This window comes from Sciurus vulgaris, assembly GCF_902686455.1.
Source record: "Sciurus vulgaris genome assembly, chromosome: 1".
Classification (NCBI taxonomy): Eukaryota; Metazoa; Chordata; class Mammalia; order Rodentia; family Sciuridae; genus Sciurus; species Sciurus vulgaris.
This window is the reverse complement of record NC_136461.1, coordinates 146,290,609-146,314,267: the sequence shown is the minus strand read 5'-3', so window position 1 is coordinate 146,314,267 and position 23,659 is coordinate 146,290,609.

Sequence of the window (23,659 nt, the reverse complement as noted above, 5' to 3'; positions counted from 1 at the left end):
AAAGATGCACTTCAAGAAAGTAAACTCTTCCACTGACTCCAGTTCTTACTCAACACACATGGAATCTCAGAGCAAAAAGAGGTTTGTGTCTGCAAAATCCCTGCCAGGCAGCTGAGTTGGTTGTCTCCTACCACACCAGGAGATATTAATTAGGGATGCAAATTTCAATTTCAACTGAATGTGGCTATTGTGTCTGGGCCTAAAGGGATAAGTATGCCTGGACTATTTGGCTCTATTAGGCATTAAACTCATGGTTGAAAGTTTTATAAACAAAGTTTCTTTAATTTTGTTCAATATATTAAGTATTAAGGCTCCAGTGTTTTAGGACTATTTAGTCATGCTTTTCCCACAACAAATGAAACAAATCTCAAGTCTGTATAGATGATGTTTTATACTCTTTCTTTAAAATTCTCTCATTTCTTCTCCTTTCTTCCCTCCTGTGCACTTGCTCTCTTTCTTTCTCTCTCTTTACTTCTCTCTCTTAACACAATTTTGTCTTTTTGCTGATAGAATGATGCAGTTTAGGAGGAATATTTTGATGTTTTAGGAGCAGAAGGATCTAACTGCAAGAGCAAAGTCCTTGAGTAGGCATGAGAGTGTGGCCCACTGCACAAGGTGAATGAAGGGGACTAAAGTGGAGACCCTGAGACTGGAGTGGGGACACAGAATTCATTGGAACAGGGAAGGCATCAATATGACTTGGGAGGAGTGTGTACAATTACAGAACTTTTATTTTATCATTGAAGCATATCAGCCCATTATAATAGATGTTGAGAAGTTGAATGGATGATGGGTGTTAGGAGAGTTAGAAGAAGTGTGTTTGCTTCCTAGGACTGCATATGACCAAGTACAACAGAAGCTTGTTGTCTCATATTTCTGGAGGACAGAAGTCTGAAAACAGGATGTCACACTCTCTCTGCAGTCCACTGGGGAACCTTTCCTTGCCTATTCCTAGCTTCTGGTGGCTTGCCAGCAATCCTTGAAATTCTTTAGCTTACAGACTCATTACCCTAATCCTCTGGAATGGGATGTCACATGACATCTTTCCTCTCTGTATCTTTCTTCTTTCTATAAGGAAACCAATCAGATTTGATTAGGAGTCCACCCTTTTCCAGTATGACCTCATCTTAGCTAATTATATCTGCACTAACATTACTTTCAACTAAGATCATAGTCTGAGGTACTGGGGGTCAGATTTCAACGTATCTCTCAGATGGGACAACTCAACCCCTCACAGGAAATATGAAATAACTGGTCTGGAGAGAAGGGTGAATGGAGTGAGATAACTGTGTTGAAGTACTAGGGGCAAATTCATTTGCATTCATAAAATCTAAGAGATTGCTATCAACTTGATCAACTCAGACCATGATAGGACAGAAACGTGTTTCTGTTTTGTTTATATATTATTTTCATGTGTGTGTCAGCTTAGATTTTATTTTAAGCTAATTTTAATAACTCCATTTTCCTGCCAGAGGATAAAAATATCACTCACCAAAATGTAAGTATGATCTAAACATGGTCTATCCAAACAGCAGATACCTCTTTTTACCAAAACTGCTTTGTGTTAATAGTGCAGAAGAATAAAAGAAGAAAAAATTCTTTGTTTTAAGTTTTTATATTCTTATAATCATGGAGATACATTTTTGGTGTGTAAAAAAATACTATACAGTTATAGAGCAAATTGTTTTCAAGCCAGATTGATGTTCTCTTTTTCAGAACTATATCAGCTTTTAAAAAAATAATCTACAAACTTCACTAAGGTATCTATCCTTCGTAGTAAGCTATTTAAAGGTAACCCCTGTGAAAAAATCCTTTTCTAAACTGTTTTAGAGGGTTCAGGGAGAGACCCAACCTGTTAATTTTTAATGCAGAAGGGCTAAGAATGACCAGAGCTAGAGAATGAATCCCAACAGTCAACTTCACCTTCACAGAAGGAGAGATGGAGGAAATAACTTGCCCTTGGTTACTGAGTTACGAAGTCATGGAGTAGGGTTTGAACTGGGTTCTCTAAAGTCCCACCCTGTATACACCTATGTATGCACCTTCGTGAGTCAGGCTGGTTTCCCTCTCTGGCTTTCTACATTCTAGTCATCTGGGTCTGTCTCTCACCTCTACCTACTGGAATCTGTTTAACACAAGGCCTTTATGGTGTTTAGTTTGGGGGATGCTCATGACACAGGTATCAGGGTGAGACTGAGCCTAACAGGTAACGGAATATGGTTGTTCACCCAGATGCGTTACACCAGGCCTAAGAACATCATTTATTCACCATTCCTTCATTCACAAATATTCATTGATTCTCACTATCTGCCAGGAAGTGGGCTGAATTCTTCACAATGATGAATATACAAGCAATGATCTCGACTTTCTCACTACCCAACTGAGAACTCCCTTTCCATAAAAGGAATTAGACAATGTCAACCACTGAAATTCAGGTACATACACACATGGGAGGGCAGGAATAAAAAAATCAAGGAATATGTGTGTGACTTTGAAGAGGAAATTCATGCAGAAGGAGAGAATACAGCCTGGTGAGCTGTCTTGGCAAAGACCATGAGCAGCACCTGAGAGACATGCTCCAGGTACAGTTTGTGCTACAGTCACAGTAGCCTGGGTTGACGCAGTTGCCTTAGAGGTGTGTGCACAACTGTGTATGTGAGAATTTTTAAGAACAACAGGGAAAGTTACAATGTGCTGGGGCCTTCCAAAACAGTCTACCCGGAGAAGAGGAAGTCATTATTTCTCTCTCTTGGAGTAGAAGATGGACACTTGTGGGGACCAGGTTCAAGTGGGCATCAAGTCTGACCAGTGGCCCAGGTGAGTGGTGGACCGTGACCTTCAGCACTGCCATGGATAATAGGTGAGAACAATCGTGGCAGCAGCTAGGGCTGAACACTCAGAAGACAAATGCAGAGATGCAGGGATCAGGCAGGGCAGCAGCCTAGAAATGACACAGCATCATGTTTCAGGGCAAATCTTAAACAACCTGAGGGCCCAGGGCTTGGTGTTACTGACTTCAAATCACTGCATTTATAAGGTCAGCCCGTGTTCTGGCCAAGCTCTTTAGAAATGTTAACTCATTTTACTTTCACAATATCCATGCCAGGTGCTGTTTCTTCTTTTACTCACAGATGAGGGTCTATGAGGCATCAAGAGGTTAAGCAAGTTGCATGTGGTCCCATAGCTAGTAGGCAGCAAGGCTGAATTTTTAGCCAGCGACTTTTGTTCTGGAGTCTGTTTTAGCCACAGTGCTAAACTGTGGAGAAATATAAATCTGGCCAGTGGGTTTCTGTGATCATTTGATAAAAACTTCTTGTATTAAAAACACTTGTATTAATCATCATTCTTGGTGCTGGGAATAAAGTAATGAAAAGATAGATGGGATCTCAGTTTAAATGAAAATGAGCTCACAAGTTAGAAGAAAAAAATAACAAGTAGAAATATTAGAGTTCTGCAGTTCAATAGGTGGTCAGTGTGATTTGGAAACTGATTTGTAAATTATATTTTATTTTTCTTAATTACTTTTTGCTTAAATTTTGATAATTTGGCCATTGGGAAAATTTTAAGTGTATTTGGAATACCTCAGGTATGTAAACCTGTTTTTTTCAATTGTAAAATTTTATGAAATCTGAATATAGATCAAGCATTTCATATGAAAAGTTTAGTGTCTATCGAGATTATGCTGTCATTATCAATTATGCCCCAGTTTTCAAAGACTTTGTAGAAAATAAAGAATGTAAAATGTCTCATTTTTAATTTCACATTAGTTATATGTTAAAATGATAGTATTTTGTATATATTGGCTTTAATAAAACAGAATATTAAAATTAATTTCGCTCATTTCTTTTGAAGTTTTTTAAGGTAACTACTTGTAACTTTAAAATTGCCTATGAAGTTTATACTACATCTCTCTTAGAGTTTTCTAAAGAATGCCAGGTGTGATGAACAATGTAGAATAGGGAAACAGAATGGAGAATATTAGGGAGCTTATTTTAATTTTTATTTATTTTATTGTAATAAGGACAATTACCATGAGATCTCTTCTTAATAGATTCTTAAGTGTTCAGACAGTATTGTTATTTAATGGCACAGGTTGGACCGCAGATGTCCAGAACGCATTCATCTTACACAACTGAAACTTTGTACCCATTTGACCCTGGGGAATGGAGCCACTGGCTGAAGCAATGAGAAAGCTGGATCCAGTCACTGGACCACCAGGGAGCATCAGGTGGTTATGTCAAGTTTATGTCATTGGGTGGATACTAAGGAGAATTTATTCATATGAAGCAATTCCTGGGTGAGCGTTTTAGCAGGCAGAAGAAACCCCTATTGCAGGGAGCCTGAGTATATGTCCCACCTGGAGTGAAAGCAAGGAGGCTGGAGCAGCTGGAAGGGGCAGGTGAGGGGACAGGAGATGTCACACTTCTTGGACCTTGGAGGTCACAACCAAGAGTTGAGAATCCTTTTAAACTATGCCAGGTTTCTAAATGGTTTAATGTCATAACCTGATTGATGGAGAAGGGAGACATGGGAGTGAGTAACTGAGGCAGAACAAATTGCAGAGCTCTGTGGCTACAGCCAGGCTCTCCTGGAGACTTCCTGGCAGAGCAAAGAGGCTACAGAACTGGGAATCGGGGTTGACATATGAAAGTCTCTCCAGAGTGCACTGTGTGAACTTCCAGTTATATGCCCTGATTTGTGGCCACAGACTGGGGAGACCCTAGTATATTTGAGTTTCACTAGGATATGATCTGGCATACATTAACTATTCAAGGGGTGGTTATTAAATTAAAAATATTGATGGTAACTTTATTTCTTCCAAGAAGGCCTGTCAAATTCTCATGTCAAAGTTGTCCCACTTCTGATTTATCCCATTTGGGAATATTTTAGTAGTGGCTTCCTAAAGATAAGCAACATCAAACCTTGGTGTGGGAATTCTGCTGGATTAAGAACGAAGCTGGCATAGAGACTGAATTCAGTTGGACCTGGGCTTGCAGGGGACTTTCAGAAGAGCACGTCTGTTTATATAGTAAGAGATGACAGCGCATCAGGTGCTGTTGATCAGAGTAGTAGTGATGGCAGGCGGATGGGTGCAGATTTGGAGTCAGGCTTTCAGTAGCATAGAAATAAACATTTTTTTTTTTTTTTTTTTTTAAGTAAGCAGTAAGGTTTGGAAGCACAAGAATGCCACCCCAGAGATAAGAGTGTGGTCTTCTCAGACTTGGCCGTTCTCTACAGTGTGACCTTGGGAAAAACCACTTGTTTTTCTGGGCCTCTGGTGAAAACTAGGGATAAATTAGTTTTTCCTCTTCTTAAAATCTTTAGAGAGATTCTGTCCATATTGGTGGAATGTGTGAATCAAAGACTAAGTAAATACTCTACTGTCTAATTTATTTCATCAATTTCCCCTTTGGACTATTGGATTACCACACAAACCCTGTGTGTCTGAAGTCTAGTAATTCTGGATAATTTACATTTAATTCGAACAAATCTTTTCAACCCAACAGCAGAAATTAATCACTGAAATTTCAAAATTACTGTAAAGTGGGTTTAACTTTATATCCTCACAATAGGTACCAGGCTAAGTGCACTATAAACAGTTTCTGGTGTGCCACCAAAATATTTACTTAGGACCCAGAGGGGTAAATGGATATCCCCGAGTCTAATTACCAGCAAGCAAGAAAGGAGTCACCAATCAAACCACAACTTTAATAAATTATACAGGCCAGTTAGCTGTTACAATGAGAGGTAAAAGACAATGAATTTGTGAGAGGTTTAAGTAAGAATTTATTTTTTTCTCACTGACATCATTTGCATGTCAGAGGGAAGTTTGAGAAATCAGATATTTTCAAAGTCAGTTAGCATTTTAGAACCCATTACAAAGAAATGATTCCAAGGCTGTCATCTCTTTGATTTGGCATTGTACTTTTTCTAGATTCTCATGAAGGGCTCTAAAATCCTTATGTATGGAGATGGAATGGCCCATGTGCATTATGTAACCCTTGGTGCCTGATAGTAAGTGCCACAGTCCCCACATGTTAGAGCCCAAACTCTTCTCAAAAGTCAGATTCTCTTCTGGTGCTGTGGCAGCACCAGGTGATCCCAGCAGCTCTGGAGGCTGAGGTAGGAGGATCTTGAGTTCAAAGTCAGCTTCAGCAAAAGCAAAGTGGTAAGCAACACAGTGAGACCCTGTCTCTAAATAAAATACAAAATAGGATTGGGGAAGTGGCTCAGTGGTCAAGTGCACCTGAGTTCAATCCCTGGTACCCCGCCCCCACCCCCCAAAAAAATGTCAGATTCTGTTTGATTTGTGCTCTTCTGTCATGTTGATTAAGTATTCAGTATTTGCTTTCAGGTCCCTAATTGCCACATTTGCTCTTTTTTTTTTTTTCTCAAAAAGATATCCTCTAGTTGTTTTCTCGTCTGTTCTTATTACTTTGCTTCAAGTTCATTGCAGCAACACGGGCTGGCTTTGAAGAATCTTAAAGCCCCAAATGAGAACTGATCATGAGTTTTGTCCTCACTTAAGAAAACATACTGGTGAATCTTCCTGCTATCATCATGAAGGTGACATTTCTCATATTAGGTATGGTCATTATCAGAAAGCATTGGGGAAGTATTTAACGCGAACACTTCAAAATGCTAAGCGTCACAGAGAGAATTAAACAGGCTCTGCCTTCCAGGATTGTACAACTTAAAACCATCACAGAAATCATTCAGATGACCTTTGGTTCATCTCCATTACATTACTGTACATTTTTAGCTATTACACATTATCAGAAAAAGCAATATTTTGCAATGTGGTGTCCAGAGCCACACGTCGTATCTCGATTTCAGCATTCTTCATTGAAAGCTGACATCAGAGCCACTCAACACATTTAGTCAAATGATTACATTTAAAGCCCATTTAAAAATATTTTGCCAAGTTTCTCCCTTTTGTGGAGTATCTTTATCCACATTTCTTTGCCAGATGTATCTGCTTACATTTTTCTGTCCTGATCTCACTTTATCATAGACCTACAATCTTATCTTTCTTAATTATATTTTTATAATGTCTCTATCCTTGTTGAAATATAACAAACTTTAGCAAATACAAGAAGGCCCTATTGCTAGATTACTCAAGAATGCATGCATTACATGGTAAAGGTACTTGATGTTTTATTTGAGGGGGGGGAAATTTCTCTCACTTTAACCCATTTTGTCCCATCACCCTATGTATAAGACACATGTGAAAACTTAAATTGAGCAACACATATAACATTTATGGTAACTTCAAAATAAATGGTGTATTTTTAGAATTCCATTCTTTTAGAAAATTAATATGCGAGTGATAAGAGCATTTGAAAATATTTTTAAATTCATTGTGAAAATGGCATAAACTTTATTGGAAATATTACTTTTACTAAAATTCAGTTGAACAAAATATTAGGAACACAACATATGTAATATAGGAAATGCATTCATGAAAGTATTTCAGAAGTGAGTTATCATTTTGATTTGGGGGAATATGCTGTATTTCGAATTACCAATGGTTGAAAATAGCTGTCCTATAAATAGGCCCCTGGGACAATATATATTGCATAGCAATGTGTAGCATACTGCACTGCTTCTGATAAACCCTAACATGCTGCTACTTGTGGTGAGATAATAAAAGTGACATTGATGCAACAAACTACAATAGTGTGGAACCACTTGGCAAAATTCAAGAATGAAAAAAAAAAAAGAAAAAGTAAAGCCCATCGGCCTCAACCAAAGGTGGTGGGTACCTACAGCAATTCCAATGGCAGTGTGGACAAACGTGGCTGGCTGACTTCCAAATACTTCACCTCAGTGAAAGATAAAAAGTGATACTGGCCTTTGTCCACTTGAATGATTGATATATGTATCATAAATTCATGAATTATCCATACACTTGGGAATAAAGACAAGAAAGATCTCAGAAATTGGTTGGATTTTAAAAGTGATAACTGCTTAGCATAACAAAAATAACATAATGAGAACCCAGCAGGATGAAGGAAGTGGAATATCCTGGACCTACTTGTAGTGCTCACGGCCAACTACTGTCTGCTGTTCCACTTTCTTAAACCAGCATTCTGGCACTCTCAGTCACTGAAGTTCAGAAACTGGTAAGAGCCTTTAAAACTCCAGTACATTGTCTCTGGTATCAAGAACCCCACTCTGATTATGTTACAAAGCTGAAAATGATAAGATTGGAAATAATATTCCAGGATGCATATTGTATTTGCTCTAAGGTGATATGGACAGTGTGCATGTTTGTGTGTATACCTACATACACACATATCATCAACCTTCTGATGAGAAAAACAAGAGTCCAGAGACAGAAGAAAACAGAATTAAAAGGAGTAAATGTTGAAGGTGTAGCAGTGACAACTATTGGAAATGGCAAGTGGAAAATGAAGACAAATCATAGCATTCAGAAAAGAGAACCAGGGAAAAAGAGAGAAGATGAAGTGCCCATGCATTTGAAATGAAGATAGATGGTCAAACAACTACCAGTTGAGCTTGAAGGTGCTATCGCAGGAACGGGCAGGAGGTGCAACAAGGTGGGCGAGCAGATAAAAACAAAAGAAAGACAAAGCACAACAAGGTCCACAAAGATTTCAGTAGCACGTGAGGGCCCCCTCTCAGCCACCCTGGGCCCCAGAAGTATAATCAGTTCTTATCCATGTGTGTGATTGCTGGAAGAACTACAGACACTAAAACAGCATTCAACAAACAAACAAATATAGCAGAGGAATTGAAAAATGAGTGTGAAAGAAGTCCTGTCATTAGTAGATTTTCAGTTTGTATTATTTTAGCATACGCATGGCAGAGCAAAGCACATAACATTACAGACTCCATAGTCTTATGTCAGCATCTGGACCATTAGCAGAATTGTCTACATGTGGATATCAATGGCCTTGCCATGATTTATCTACTCCGGATATTGTTTGTTACTTATCTTTCAGTTTACTCACCCTGTTTGACTCTCTTCCTCCATGATGGTTTTGTGCTACTTTGGTACATTTTTATATCCTTAAACTTCAACTTATTTTATGAACTTTCTTGAGTATGCTTTGTCTTCCATTTGGTAAAAATGGCTTATTTTTGCATAATCTTTACCAATGTCTTTTCTGTCACTTCCACTACCTCCCTCAAATTCTGCTACTGTCCTTTTATTGCATAATTGTCAGCACTGTTATATTTAGTTTTGCTGCCATAAGCAACTGTCCTGTGTGTTTTTTAAATAAAGTTTTAGTTGTCAATGGACCTTTAATTTATTTATTTGTAGTTGGTGCTGAGAATTAAACCCAGTGCCTCACATGTGCCAGGCAAGCCCTCTACCACTGAACCACAACCCCAGCTCTCCTGTATGTTTTGTCCATACGTTGTTTCTGGAAACTGAAAATCAACTTTGCTTACATTATCACAAATATGGATATATTTGTATTGCTTAGTGAAGCACCATTCTAAACCTTAAAAGGAAAAATAAGAGACTTTGTACAAGGGAAAGAAAAGGAAACGCTAGATTGATCAGTGTGATATTAGGTCAATTACCTTGTATAATACTGAGACTCAGAAGGACAGTCATTAAAATTCTTCTCAGACTCTGTGTCATTCATCCAAAGCTTTTAAAAAGAGTTATATCCATCACTTGCTGGCATTAGATCACCACGATTTTATAGCAATGAGCCTCAGGAAGAAGATGGGTGTTTTTAAATTGCCATCATGCTTATTTTAAAAAGCAGAACATTTTATTACCTAAGTTTATTTTTGAGAGAACAGATTTAGTACCTCTAATTGAGACAGTATAGATGACTTGATGTACGTTATGAAAATTGCAAAGAGTAATACTGAAATATAATAGTGGGACTTTTTCAAACATTGGCTCTCTGAGCGTTGTTTTAAGGTCAAAGCAATGACTACAGTTTAGTTACCTCCTCACCAAGGAATAAGAGGGAAGAGCTGCTAAGTAAAAGCAGGAGAGGAAAAGTGGCTGTTCTTTCATACATTGGACTTCATGTTCCACTAAGAGAAAGTCTTTGGTAACAATAAATATCCTTCAAGGTCATCACACTTTTGCTCTTTGATTGCATACCAAAAGATATTTTTCTCCCCATTTTTAAATCTGTTTATAATTGTGAATCAATGTACTCTAACACCCTCAGGTTGCCTGCCTCTTCCCCACCATTATTTCTGAGGAAAACTGATCACATGACTCATCATCCTGGCCACAGCTCGTCAGATCAAGGGTAGATACCAACACCCATCCCAGCTGGGATCTTGGGTGCATACCAGAAAAACTATTACTTATCAGAAAACATACTTGGTGGCAGGGAGGTGGGGACTAGATATTGGAAATCTCATAGAACTAATAGGGAGTTTGGAAAGTCAATCCAGACTTCAGAAAAAGGTGTGAAGGAGTAGCAGGGGGCAATGCCAAGAGCTTGGCTCAGGTACCACTGCTCAGGTTCTGGCCTCTGGGCCACATGATCATTGAGAATAATCTGGAACCAGAACTGGGAATTTATGCCACGTCCTCCTGACTGAAGGACCAGGTAGAAGCTCCTGGTTTTCAGAACCTTAGTCACGTGCCCCGTTTTTAAGCTGAGAAACAAGGAAAAGGCATTTCTGGTTCATGTGGTTGCTACCAAAACACACACACAGAGCAGAGTCTAAACAAACAGGAAGGGGGTTCAGATGCAGGGCAGCCAAAATCGTCAAAACCCTCCACAGTACTTTCCCGAGGGCAGTCCAACTCTATGCTGGCCAGGAGCCCATAAGGTGATCTGAAAGAGTGCTCTGCCCACCAGGGAGGGTGATTATAAAGGGAAGCAATCAGACTTTTTCTTAGAAACTTAGAATGTGCTTCATCCAGAGTCTGTAGTTTATTTGGGGTCTATAACTCAAAAGCACACAAAGAATAGGCAATAAGCAAAACCCACCAAATAGGAGAAAGTGTGCTTAAGCAGAAGTTGTGAAATAGCCAGGACAGTAGAGAGGAGTGATTCAGTACCAGCAAGACAAGGAAGGATGTGTTTAGTCACCATGAACTTGTAACTAGAGGAGGAAGTACTGGAAATCTGTACTGAGGAAAAGAAAGATAATTTGATCTCTAGAGTTGATTTTTATCATGAATGATCTTCCCATCTTGATCTTCCCTGAAACAAGCATATCCCTATATCCCATATGTTCTGTGTTGTCTTAAAATAATATATTTGTCTTAATTATGGTAAAAGCTAAACTCCTCTAGCAAATTGATTAAACAATAACGTTTGTCACACAAGACAGACATTATATCTAGCATATGTGCAGTCCAGGGCATATAAGTGGGTTTTACTCCATAAAGTGGAGACATCTTTCTAACATTAGCATGGAACTCCCAGGGTGGTTGTAAAATAATTTCCATTTCAATGAGGAGAGAAAGGAAACAGCAAGCATTTTTTTGTTTTGTTTTGCTCAAAAGGAACTGGAAATTCCACCATCATTCTGCTCACAACTCAATTGTGAGAACTTAAGTTACATGACTGACCCCTGGGAAATTTTGTGTCTAGCTGGACAGCCATTTGCCCAGGGGAAGAGATCTGAAGTGAAGGGAAGATTCCTGAGAGAAATTAAGAATATATCTGTTCCTAAAGAGCCATACCTTTATCAGAAAGCTATATTTGGTGCACAAATACCCTTGAGAAGAAAACAAAAAGAGTTATTTTATAGGTAGAGAAATGCAGGTGTCCTCCTTTGTTTAAGGATCCATATGTGAAATTCTTTTCATTATTTTGCTATTTCCCAAGTCCAATGCAAATGATTCAGTAAGTAGAACAGAGTTTTAGCTAAAACCATGTGGTGGTCACTGTGGAACCTGGTCCTGGTTTAAGGTCCCTTGTCCCCATCCTCCAGCTACTAGAAATATCAACTACAGAAGGCTCTCAACTGTGTCTGCCACTGGGTTGCTCTTCTCTGCAAGGAGCTGCCTTGCCCAAGTCCCCATCCTCTCAACCCACCAGGGCCTGCCTGCAGTCAGTGACACGGGACAGCTCTAACTAACCTTCTTCAGTCCAGAGCTCTTTGTGGAATTGATACCTGAGGCTGCAGTTGCAGCCACACTGTAAATCATTTCAAGTCCCCAGTCCCACCTTCCTCACTTCCCAACACGTACATTTCCTGAGAGCCCTCCCTGGTAAGTCTTTTGCATACAATTCCTCATATTGGAGTTTATTTTCAAATAACCCAGATTGACATATGATGTGATAAGGGAGATTTTTATTGGAATTCGATCAAGAAAGTGAACTTTCGAGTGAACTACAAGAAAAATTCAATATGATTAGAGTAACTTGGCTGTAATTTCGAGACATATTTTCAACTTTGCTTCGGTTAGAATATCATCTGAAGTCAAACACTGAGGAGAAACTGTGGACTGTTGTCTGATTTTATGGTTACAAAATTCAGAAATCTAAATGATTTTATAGGCATATTTACCTTCAAATAGCGAAGCACACATTATTAAAACAACATGGACTTGATTCTTCACCCTATACCATGAAAGAAATCATTGCCAATGGGAAATGTAAGTGTAAACCAAAACAAGAGGAAATCCACTTTTCACATGTATATAGGAAAAAAGTCCCCAAAATATTCCGAATGCTACCAGGAATCAAATGGCAATGGTGGATAAAAAAATGGGGTTACAGAATTAAAAATAACTTGGCAAAACGATGTTTGGCTTTTAATTCCATAATGTATTTATTGTATTTATCAGGATGAATATTGTATTAGACTAATCAGGTGGCCATCTGAAGGCTTTCCTTGGCATTATCTCTAGGAAAAAAAAGAAACAACAACACATGAAGATTTTGTGGGAAAACATATACATTCAAACTATAGGCATCATATTTGAAATCTAAATTGAGTTTATTTTTCAAATAAGTGTGAAAAGGCAGATTTAATCTGAACACTATCATATTACAAAATGTTAAGTATTCCTGTGCCATATCTATTATGGTAAATGAAATTGATCTTATGTTGCTGCTTTATCTTTTCTAGAGCTACCACGAAAGAATAATCTTTCAGCACTTAAAAAGAATTATGCATCTGTTAGACAGATGTTCAGTATTATTTACTCTCAACCCAGTAAACAGATGCTTATTATATTTAGCTACCAAATTATGGCAATCCAGGGAGGAAAATATTCCAAATAATGAATATAAAATGTGACTAAATATTTGTTAGCTCATAATTAGTGCTAATTCTAGCAGTCTGAGAATGATGTGAAAATGAAGGAAAAAACAAATCTTTACAATTATCTGATGAGTTTAATTTCCAACTAACACGTCTAGATCCTTTCTTTGATTCATCCAGGTAGACTGTTGTTGTATTGTGTGTTTTTAATATGAGAACAAGTCCACCGGTGCAGAAGTGTTAAAAATGAAAACCAACTTAAATATTTTCTAAAATATTAGTCATGTACTTACATGATTTCTAATATTTGGATTCTAAAACTCATACTTTGTTGTGATTAAAATTTAGGTTATGTGATTATTGTTTTTTTTTCATATAGAAACCTCTCTAATTTTTTAAATTTATACATATATATTTTTTAGTTGTTGATAGACTTTTATTTTATTCATTTATATATATGCAGTGCTGAGAATTGAACCCAGTGCCTCACACATGCTAGGCAAGCACTCTACCACTGAGCCACAACCCCTGAGACTTCTTTAATCTTAATCTGTGGTTACAAATTCCTTGCCTTCACATATGGGATGTGCCTGATTTTTTTTTTTAACTCTTCTAGCCACTATATTTAATTCTTTCACTCCTTCCAGGTCTTGAATTTCCTTTCCTAAACTAGAGAATTCCCAAGAAAAGTCACAATGGTCCCTGATGCATTTTTGAATCTGCTTCTAATAAAGTTTTATAAAACATGTGGGGGTAAGAGTATAGTTGATATTGTTTTTCAAGCCTCGCCTTGAGAAATGGGAAGATCATTTTGACAGCCAATGTGCCTATTAATGTCAGCAAAATATATATATAATCGAGGCACCAGATTGTTTATGACTCTGCTCTGGGCCACTCCATGGCCCCAGCAGGGGGTTACAAATTGTCTCAAAAAAAAGATTTTATAGTTTTGTTGTGACTGCTTTTCTTCATCTCAATCTACACCTTTACCAATACTTGGCTTTGACTTTAAAATTAATTGTCCTGTGTTTTCAGATTTCTCATCCTACTTACCACGTCCTAAAGCTCACATTTAAAAATTTAACTTTGGTTTAATCTTGGGGCATTATTCTGCCCTCAGGACAGCTTTGACTGGTTCATCTGGTGTGTCTGGGCCCCATCACACTTTTGGTATGATCCAATCAGGTCAAGGATCAATGTTATTGAAAGACTCTGTAATCCCGAGGTGGATGATTGGAGAAATTATGATAAGGTTTCTCAAAAGATGCTAACATTTTTCCTCTTTGTCAGCTCATCACCTCTTAGGAAAGCATTTGATTAAAGTTGACAATGCCTTGATTTGTCAATTGATTGAAAATTGGCTGAGGGTGAATGTATCAGAAGCTACATTCTTTATAGGTATTGAAAACTTGAGATTTCTGGATTCTTCTAAGATCATGTTTTTCAGGGTTCTACAACCAGACTTAAGTTGCTGTAGATTCAAGGGCCATTAGCAAATTTATTTGCTAAGTGTAAGTCTGAAATATCTCCTGATTGATACAGATACTTACCAGTAATAACTGTCCCCTCATCAAGAGAAGACTTGTATGTTCTAGTTTGTGCTTTAGTAATTGGATAGGGAAACCTGTGTTCATCGCTCATGTTCTGTTCTTCACTGGATCTAGTACAACAGTAATTTCAATTTTATTATTTTTTTTCTCTCCTTATTAAGCTTCATGACATCATGAAACTCTGATGTGAAGTTCTGACTTTACTTATGGTATAACTTAAGATGAATAAGAAAACCAGCTAAAACAACTGATGATTCTAAAAATAAACAGGAAGTATTGCTTTTATAAAAAGGATTAGAAATTGGGTATATGGATCTGAGACATATCAGTGAGCTAGTGAAAGGGCTGAGAATAGACTTCATGTTCTGGGACATCTGGTCCAGTTCTTAGACTCTCTGTCTACTGTCTCACTGTGTGTTCTTGGAAAAATCACTTCCCATATATTCATTTTATGGGAAAATTACATTGAATCCATCTTATAAATGTACTAAGGGAAATCTAAAATCCCCTGAGGGCTGGACTGGCGTCTGTTTTTACTTGCTTACATATGCAGTGCTGTCTCTCATAACTGAGGAGGACATTCCTGTTGACTTACTCTCTGTGTATGTTTCAAAAGACCAGTCCAGGGCAAAGTCTTTTTCTCCTTAACCCACAAAACTTCGGTGGACTCTCATGCATGGGTTGGGTGAAGAGATTTTGACAGTTATTTCTCACCTACTTTCTCCTTCAATTCTGAGCATTTATATATGAACGACTCCATGACTAGTTAAGAGTTTTTAACACTTGCCAATCATTAACAAGGCTGATCAGATTTCATTGGTCATTATAAGCAACCCAAGTTAGGAGCCACAGAGGAAGAGCTGGAGAGGATAGCCCTGGTAAAAATGAGCAGTCAGGACTTTCTTACATCAGAGTGCCAAGTGATTTTATTTCTTGTCTTTGATTTTTTGCCCTGAAACCACAACCTCTGAGAACCAAGTTCAGGTCCAGACCAGGTGTAGAAATGGAAATATTCCCATTTTGATGTGATCTCCGTGAATGTATTAGAGTGAATTTTTTTTGAGCCATGCGACCAGATTCAGGACAATTGTTTGAAAGAAGTAGAAGAGTTGGTTCTGAGTGCCCTAATTATTTGTCCAATTAAAAACGCAGGGCGAGGATGTGGGGAGAAAGGTACACTCATACATTGCTGGTGGGGCTGCAAATTAGTGCAGCCACTCTGGAAAGCAGTGTGGAGATTCCTCAGAAAGCTTGGAATGGAACCATCATTTGACCCAGCTATCCCACTCCTTGGTCTATAGCCAAAGGACTTAAAATCAGCATACTACAGAGATACAGCCACATCAATGTTCATAGCTGCTCAATTCACAATAGCCAGATTATGGAACCAACCTAGATGCCCTTCAATTGATGAATGGATAAAGAAACTGTGGTATATATATACAATGGAATATCACTCAGCCATAAAGAATGATAAAATTATGGCATTTGCAGGCAAATGGATGAAATTGGAGAATATTGTGCTAAGTGAGATAAGCCAATCTGATAAGTGGATGATGACACATAATGGGGGGTGGGAGGGGTTAGTGTTAAGGTTAGAGATAGGGTTAGGGAGGGGGGCAAGAATGGAGGAAGGTCTGTATAGAGGGAAAAGAGGGGTGGGAGGGGTGGGGGGAAGGGAAAAAAATAACAGAATGAATCAAACAACATTACCCTATGTAAATTTATGATTACACAAATGGTACGCCTTTGCTCCATGTACAAACAGAGAAACAACATGTATCCCATTTGTTTACAATAAAAAAAAAAAAAAACGCAACTATCCCACTCTTCCATCTATACCCAAAGGATTTAAAATCAGCATACTATAGTGATGCAGCCACATCAATATTTATAGCAGCTCAATTGACAATAGCTAAACTGTGGAACTAACCTAGATGCCCTTCAGTAGATGAATGGATAAAGAAACTGTGGTATATATACACAAGGAGAATGAAATTATGGCACTTGCAGGTAAATGGATGGGGTTGGAGAATATCATGCTAAGCAAAATAAACCAATCCCCCAAAAACAAAGGCCAAGTATTTTCTTTGATATGTGGATGCTGATCCAAAATGGGGTGGTGTGGGGTGGGCAAGGGAAGAATGGAGGAACTTTAGATTGGTTAGAGAGGAGTGAGGGGAGGGAGGGGGTGTGAGGATGGAAAAGATGGTGGAATGAGATGGACATTATTACCCTATGTACATGTATGATTGCATGAATGATGTGACTCCGCATCCTGTGTGACCAGAGAAAGGAAAAGTTGCGCTTCATTTGTGTACAATGAGTCAAAATGCATTCTGATTTCATGTATAACTAATTGGAAAAAAACAAAGAAAGAACCCAACTAGAGATTCAAATTGACACTCCTTTTAGTTGAACCTTCTATTCTCAAATGGACCCACTCACAGAAAGATTATAGTGTCAATAATTGTTTCTATTTTAATGATATTAGAGTTGCCGCAAGGTGGTAAGAATCTGAGAAAGGTTAATTCCAGAGTCTCCACTATCACTCAAACCAAAATAAATAAATAAATGTCCCGATTTTATCAAGATTTACCTCTGCTTTCACTTAGGGAATAAAAAGCATTGCTCTGGGTTCTTAGGTGGGGTTGTCACTGATAAGAACAACTCTATTTGTAAGCAGAACTTTCAACATACTGAAAATAACTGGGAAGTGTACATATTCTATTTTTATATTTTTCTGTTACAGTAGAGTCATTGGTGTAAGGAGCAGAGGACACCACAACCAAGACCACCCAGTTCAGTGAAGTGTCATCAAAAACGTGGACCACCTTGAAAATGTGAGTCATGGAGTCCCATATACCTAATCGGTCTGCTAAAGCGGTGGTTGTGATTACAGCACGACTATGGTTTCTTTCAATCTCTTCCAAAAATGATATACTGAGTGAAATATATAAGCTATTAAAAAATGAGGAACAAACAGGCAACCGGGAACTAAAGTGCTAACATGCCACTTTAAACAGGAACACATGGTCAACTGGAAGACAGGAATGGAAAATAAATGCTAACACAAGTGGCTGTGAGTGAAATGACTAACAAACGGATGTCTTTAGAGCCCCACAGGGAACTATTCTGTTCCTTGTCCACCCTGTCCCCACCACCCCATTGTTTCTGGGCAGTTTCCAGGTTGAGTGGGATTCAGCAGGAGCAACGTCACAGGTAAAACCCACTGACCCAACAGGCCCTGAGTTAAACTTACAGATTGCTACACGGGGTATTTTAAAGCCCAGACTAGTTCGTGTGATATTTCACAGACAGAGCAAAAACCAGACTGATTTATGTTTTTTGGGTTGGAGATGCATTTTGTTTTAAAATGACCCACTAACTGATTTGTTTTCATGAACTCTGCAGCAAAATGAGTAATCTGATTTTAAAGATCTTGGACATGGAATAGGTGTCTAGCTTTTCCTTTTAAATAATAATACTCAAAATACACATGCACTGGGACCGTAAGAAAAGTAGTATTGGGGACATGATGAATAATTACAATGATCTTATGGGTCATTCATGTACTTAAGAAGTGATTATATATATATATATATATATATATATTTTTTTTTTTTTTTTTTTTTTTTTTTTTTTTGGTACTAGTTGTTGACCCAGGGACCCTTAACCACTGAGTCACATCCCCAACAACTTTTTAATATTTATTTAGAGACAGGGTCTCACTAAGTTGCTGTGGCTGGTTTTGAACTTGCAATCCTCCTGAGACAGTGAGATTATAGATGTGCCCCACCCCCCACCATGTCTGTCTCCGAATATTTTCATAAACGTGAAAGTGACCTTGTTTCACAGCTTAGGTCCAAGGATGAGAGACACATCCTCTTTCATCATCCCTGTGCATAATTGCCCACTTCCTTTAGTCCTAAAAGGTCAACCAGTCACAAAGAAGGTAGTAATGTTCAATGTGAAGGATGGAGGCAATTCAAGTGACAACCAGGCAAAACAAAGGAAGTGGAAGTTAAGGGAAATTTGAATCATTGGTCATTCTCTGTATGTTTTCTGATTGAGAATGCTGATTGGTTGAAAAGATTTTGCTAACACCTGTCAACTAACTCATACTACTTTGAAAATCCAAGATTAAAAAGGAATTGGGCTAGCATTTTCATTAACTAGTGAATGTTTGGGTATGTTCACTGCAAACAGTGATTGATGTATCAGGTGTACACTGAGTCACCAAGTCTGAGCTTAGATTTATGAAGTTGTGCCAGAGACAGTTTTCCTGCTGGAGGTCTTCGCTCATCAGTTAAATATAAATTGCTCTTCTTACTTGAATGGAAGGTGAAAGGACTATAGATACACATTTTGATACTGTGCATTATTAGAGAGGAAGCAGAATTAATAAATGAAGTCAAAAGAAAACATTTTTCTAAGGAGGCAAAGAGGAATTCAAATTTTAGGCACTTCTCATATGATGTGTTTAACCCCATTTATTGTGAACAGGTCTGAAGGCCATTCCTTAAGGGATAGCAGTTAAGGGCATAGGTTCTGGGGTCCAGCAGAGGTAAGATCAGAACTTGCTTTTGCCATATATGATTTGTTGAATGTTTAGAAAATTATCAAATTCTTGGGATTATTACCTCCTGGTATGTTAAATTGAATGATAATGTCTATGGGTAAGGATTAAATAAAATAATGCAGGGAAAATGCTTAGCAGAGGATCTAGAACATATTAGAGGAATAATCCATGCTTGGAGAAGTCTGCTGGAGGACAATGCTCCAATCTAACCTCACTCTCCTTTTCTCCTTGGACTCATCAGGCTTACTCTCATTTTCTCCTCTGATTTTTTTTCTTTTACCACCCTTGCCCTGCATAAGTATATACCAACTTTTGTGTTTGTCCTGCTCTTTGAAAACACAATCTTAGTTTTGTATCAAGATATTTTCTTTTGCTTTTCTTGCTTCCTGTGTAGTTCTTTCCCTGTCTTCGTGTGGCTGTTTTCTTCTCTTTGGTCTGTCTCATCTTTCATGTAACACCCTAAATTAGACTTTCCCTGAACAGTAGCCTCCCTGGTGCTTCAGGCATGCACATCGCCCTATGTAATTTTCTTTATAGTTCTTTCATGAACTTACACTGATTTTGTATTTATTCCTGCCCCTCTTCACTGGAATGAAAGCTCCACATGTAGACATTTCTACATGTCTAATATCTAAATAGTGTCTGGCATGCATATGCTATTCAAAAACATGTGCTGAATAAATGAATTGGTTGATTGAGCCTCCATCATGTGCTGGGTACTATAGGGACCAGGAATATGGTGGTCAGAAAAATAGAAATCTTTGACCCATGCACCGCACTTATAATTTAGAAGAGCAGATATGAACCAAATAAATGTATTAATAATAAACCATTGGTGAGTCTGGTTTATTTAGGAGGTGAAGAAAGTATCCTCAAGAGCATTATATTTGAGCCACTTAAGACCTGATCTACGAAGGATGACTAAGAGTTAGGAGGCAATGGGAGTAGAGATGGGACAGAGAAGTCGCCATATGGTATGTGTTGACCTTGAAGTAGAGCAAGACAATGGAGTTACTGAGAGAGCCATGGCAAGGCTCACGGAGGTGCCCAGCATTCTGCAAGATTTTATTTTTTGTGAAGGAATCCAGGAAAGAGACTCTAGGAATTGATAATTCAGTTAAAATTGAAGAGTAAGAATTCTGGGGATTTTTTAAAAATTTCTTTTCAGTTTTCTCAGAAGGTTGCTAAGAGGGGAAATGGTGAAAAGGAAATCTAACCATGTTTTCACATCTAATCCACATAATTTCTAATAAGGGAGAAAAAAACAATCTCCATGACTAACTTTTTTGTAAGAGCTGACAAAGAACTGAGTCTGGTACATATTAAACTAATATACAAAAACAAAAAGTCTGAATAATGGGGCATAATGTGGATGCAAACTTCAGTGTTTTTTTTTTTTTACATGACAGCTTAAATGAATGTAAAAATAGACAATTATTAATATTAATCTGGGTTGAAACCTATATTTTAAAAATTAGACTGGCAAGTAGAATAAAAATAAGTGGGAATGAATAAAAATATATGCCATTCTTAGTTCACTTATTACTATGGTTTAGATCTTGTGTGTCCTCCAAAAATCTATGTGTTAAATAAAGGCTTGATCCCACTGAGGGACTATTAGAAGGTGGTGGAAACTTTAAGATGTGGGATTTATGGAAAAGCCTTTAGTTCATTGGGGGCTTGCCCTGAAAGGATTGTAGGAACCTGTCCCCCGTTCTTTCCTTCCTTTGGTTTCTGGCCATGAAGTGAATGGTTTTCTTCTGCTTTATGCTGTGTATTCCTGCCATGAGGTGCTGCCAGGAAGTGGGATGTTGCTGTGATTATACCTCATAAAGTGGAGAAAACTTTGGATTGGTTCATGGGAGGGTTTGGAAAAGTTTAGAGGAACGGACATGAACAAGATGAGAGTATTGTAAGTGGAGCTTAATAGGTTCTGGTGGAGACTCAGAAGACCAAAATACTGACAGAATTGTGACAGTAAAGCCATGCTGAGAAGGTTTCAAATGAAGATGAGGACTCTATTAGAAATCACAATAGATGCCAACCTTATTACACCATGGTGAAGAATTTGGCTCCATTTTGTCAATGCCCTGAGACTTTATGTGAGGCCAAGCTTAAAGGTGATAGACTAATTTACTTGACTAAGGAGATTTCAAGACAGCAAAGTACTCAAGCTATGATCTATGTGGTACTCCTGACTGTTTTAGTCGAATTTTTAGTGAAAATAAGGAACAAAGAGAAGCAGAGCAGAAATATTAGAATATTTTCAGCTGATCAGAAAAGAAGCATATGAGATCAGTAGAGTAGAGGGAAGGAGGAGAGGTTTAGGGAGGGGAGGAGAAGGAGAGGTACTGGGGACGGAATTAGAACAAGCTATATCCCATGCTTTATAATTATGTCACAACAGATTCCACTGTCATGTATAACTAAAAAGAACCAGTAAAAATATTAGAACCATGTAAATAATGTTAATTTCTTTACATGTGAAAGATTTAATACCCAAGAGGTATTAAAAGAGTGTCTAAACAGATCTTCAACACAAAGAGAAAAAGAGGATAAACGACATTGATACAAATGACTTTAATATAACTTGCTAGACTGCTTCTCCCAGAGAGCTTAAACACTCTCAGAAACAAGGTAGTTATGTTTAGAAAATGAAGTAATTGCTTTAGACCACTAAACAATCATTTGGTGACTGTTTTAGTGTGCTAAATTCTTACTTTATCCCCAGGGAGTAGTTTTTCTCATGAAGAGACTCAATTCAGTACAAAAGTATACTCCATTAGTATATTTATGGAATTCCATGGAATTGCAAAGTAAAGTGTTAATTAATTTGGAGAACTATATTATTATACTAAGTAATAGGAATTTACATGGTTAGAGAATATTCCATTAATCTTTTAAGTTTATATAGTCACTGTAGGTGGCACAGTGAAAACTTCATAGACAGAGAATTCATCTGACTAAATATATATTATTTATAAACTCTTATGAATACCACATTGTGCCTTTTGATGTAAAAAGCCAGATGCTACCCTTATGGAGTAATTGAAAATTATTAAAATGTGCTCATGGTTCATTTCATTAAGTAAATACATTTCTCAATTTAAAAAGAAACAAATTGAGAGAAGAAAAAAGACAAGATATGGAGTTAAAGCACTTTTTAAAAAGTGCTATGATCCCAAATGTCTAAAATGTTGAAATATATCAGAAATTCTTTAAGCTGCGTACAGAATGAACATAGAACAATGCGTAGCCAATAGTGTAGCAGTCCCCCAAATGAGAGTTTTATTTAATCCAGATTTCCAGAAGCAAATGAGATTTAACTTTTTTGTGAAAATGATGGTACAATTACCAATGACGATGATTTCTAATGCTTTTCATTTACTGAAAATGAACATCATTTAAAAAGTCTTTCTTTTTCAGAAAAGAATCTTTCATAAATGGACACTTAGGGCTATATTCTTAATGGGCACTCTGAGTACCATTGGCATAATGGGAATTTTGCATAAGCATCAAGGAAAACATATCCCACTTGAGAGTCTGATTTCCATTTCAGGTCTGTGGTATCATTGCACCTGGTTTCTTAAATGAAATAAGGAGTTTATGCACATAGAGGTGATGATGAATGATACTTTATAAACTGTCATTCTCATGAGATGAGAACTAATCTCTTTGGGCTTTGACTAGGTTAAAATTGAAAGCGAGCAAAGGTATAAGTCAACAAACTGAAAGCTTAGGGCTAGGACTGTGATGTATTTGAATCTCAGATTTTCAGTTTTACATGACAGTTTAATAATGAAAATGATAGAGATGAGAACAATTGTTTAAAATTTTTATCTTTATGAAGGTCACATAATGAAGGTACTAATCATTTCATGCACTCTCATGGTGAGCAGATGAACTGAATAGTGTCTGAAGGAAATAGGGAAAAACAGCTGAGTCAGGAATCTGAGTTTCAGCAACTTCTAAGTACTCTCCGTGTGTGTGTGTGTGTGTGTGTGTGTGTGTGTGTGTGTGTGCGCTTGTGCGTGTGCATGCACAGGATGATATTTGTGATGAACTTATGAGAAAATGGTGACACATGTTTTCTTCTTTTGGCATAGATTATTTCCATGTGTACTACCTTGGATATCAGGGCATTCATTTGATTACCAAGCACATCATCACATAGCCCTCCAATCAGATCTTTGATGCCTAAACATTCTTGTCTGTTTCTTTCTGACATAGCTCATGTATAATTGTTCATCCTTTTCCTCCTCAAGCAACAGATCTCGTACTGCTAGGTTAATAGGTGGTTTATAGCATTTATCGCAGCAGTTCCCCATGGGGGATATGGTCACAAACTAGT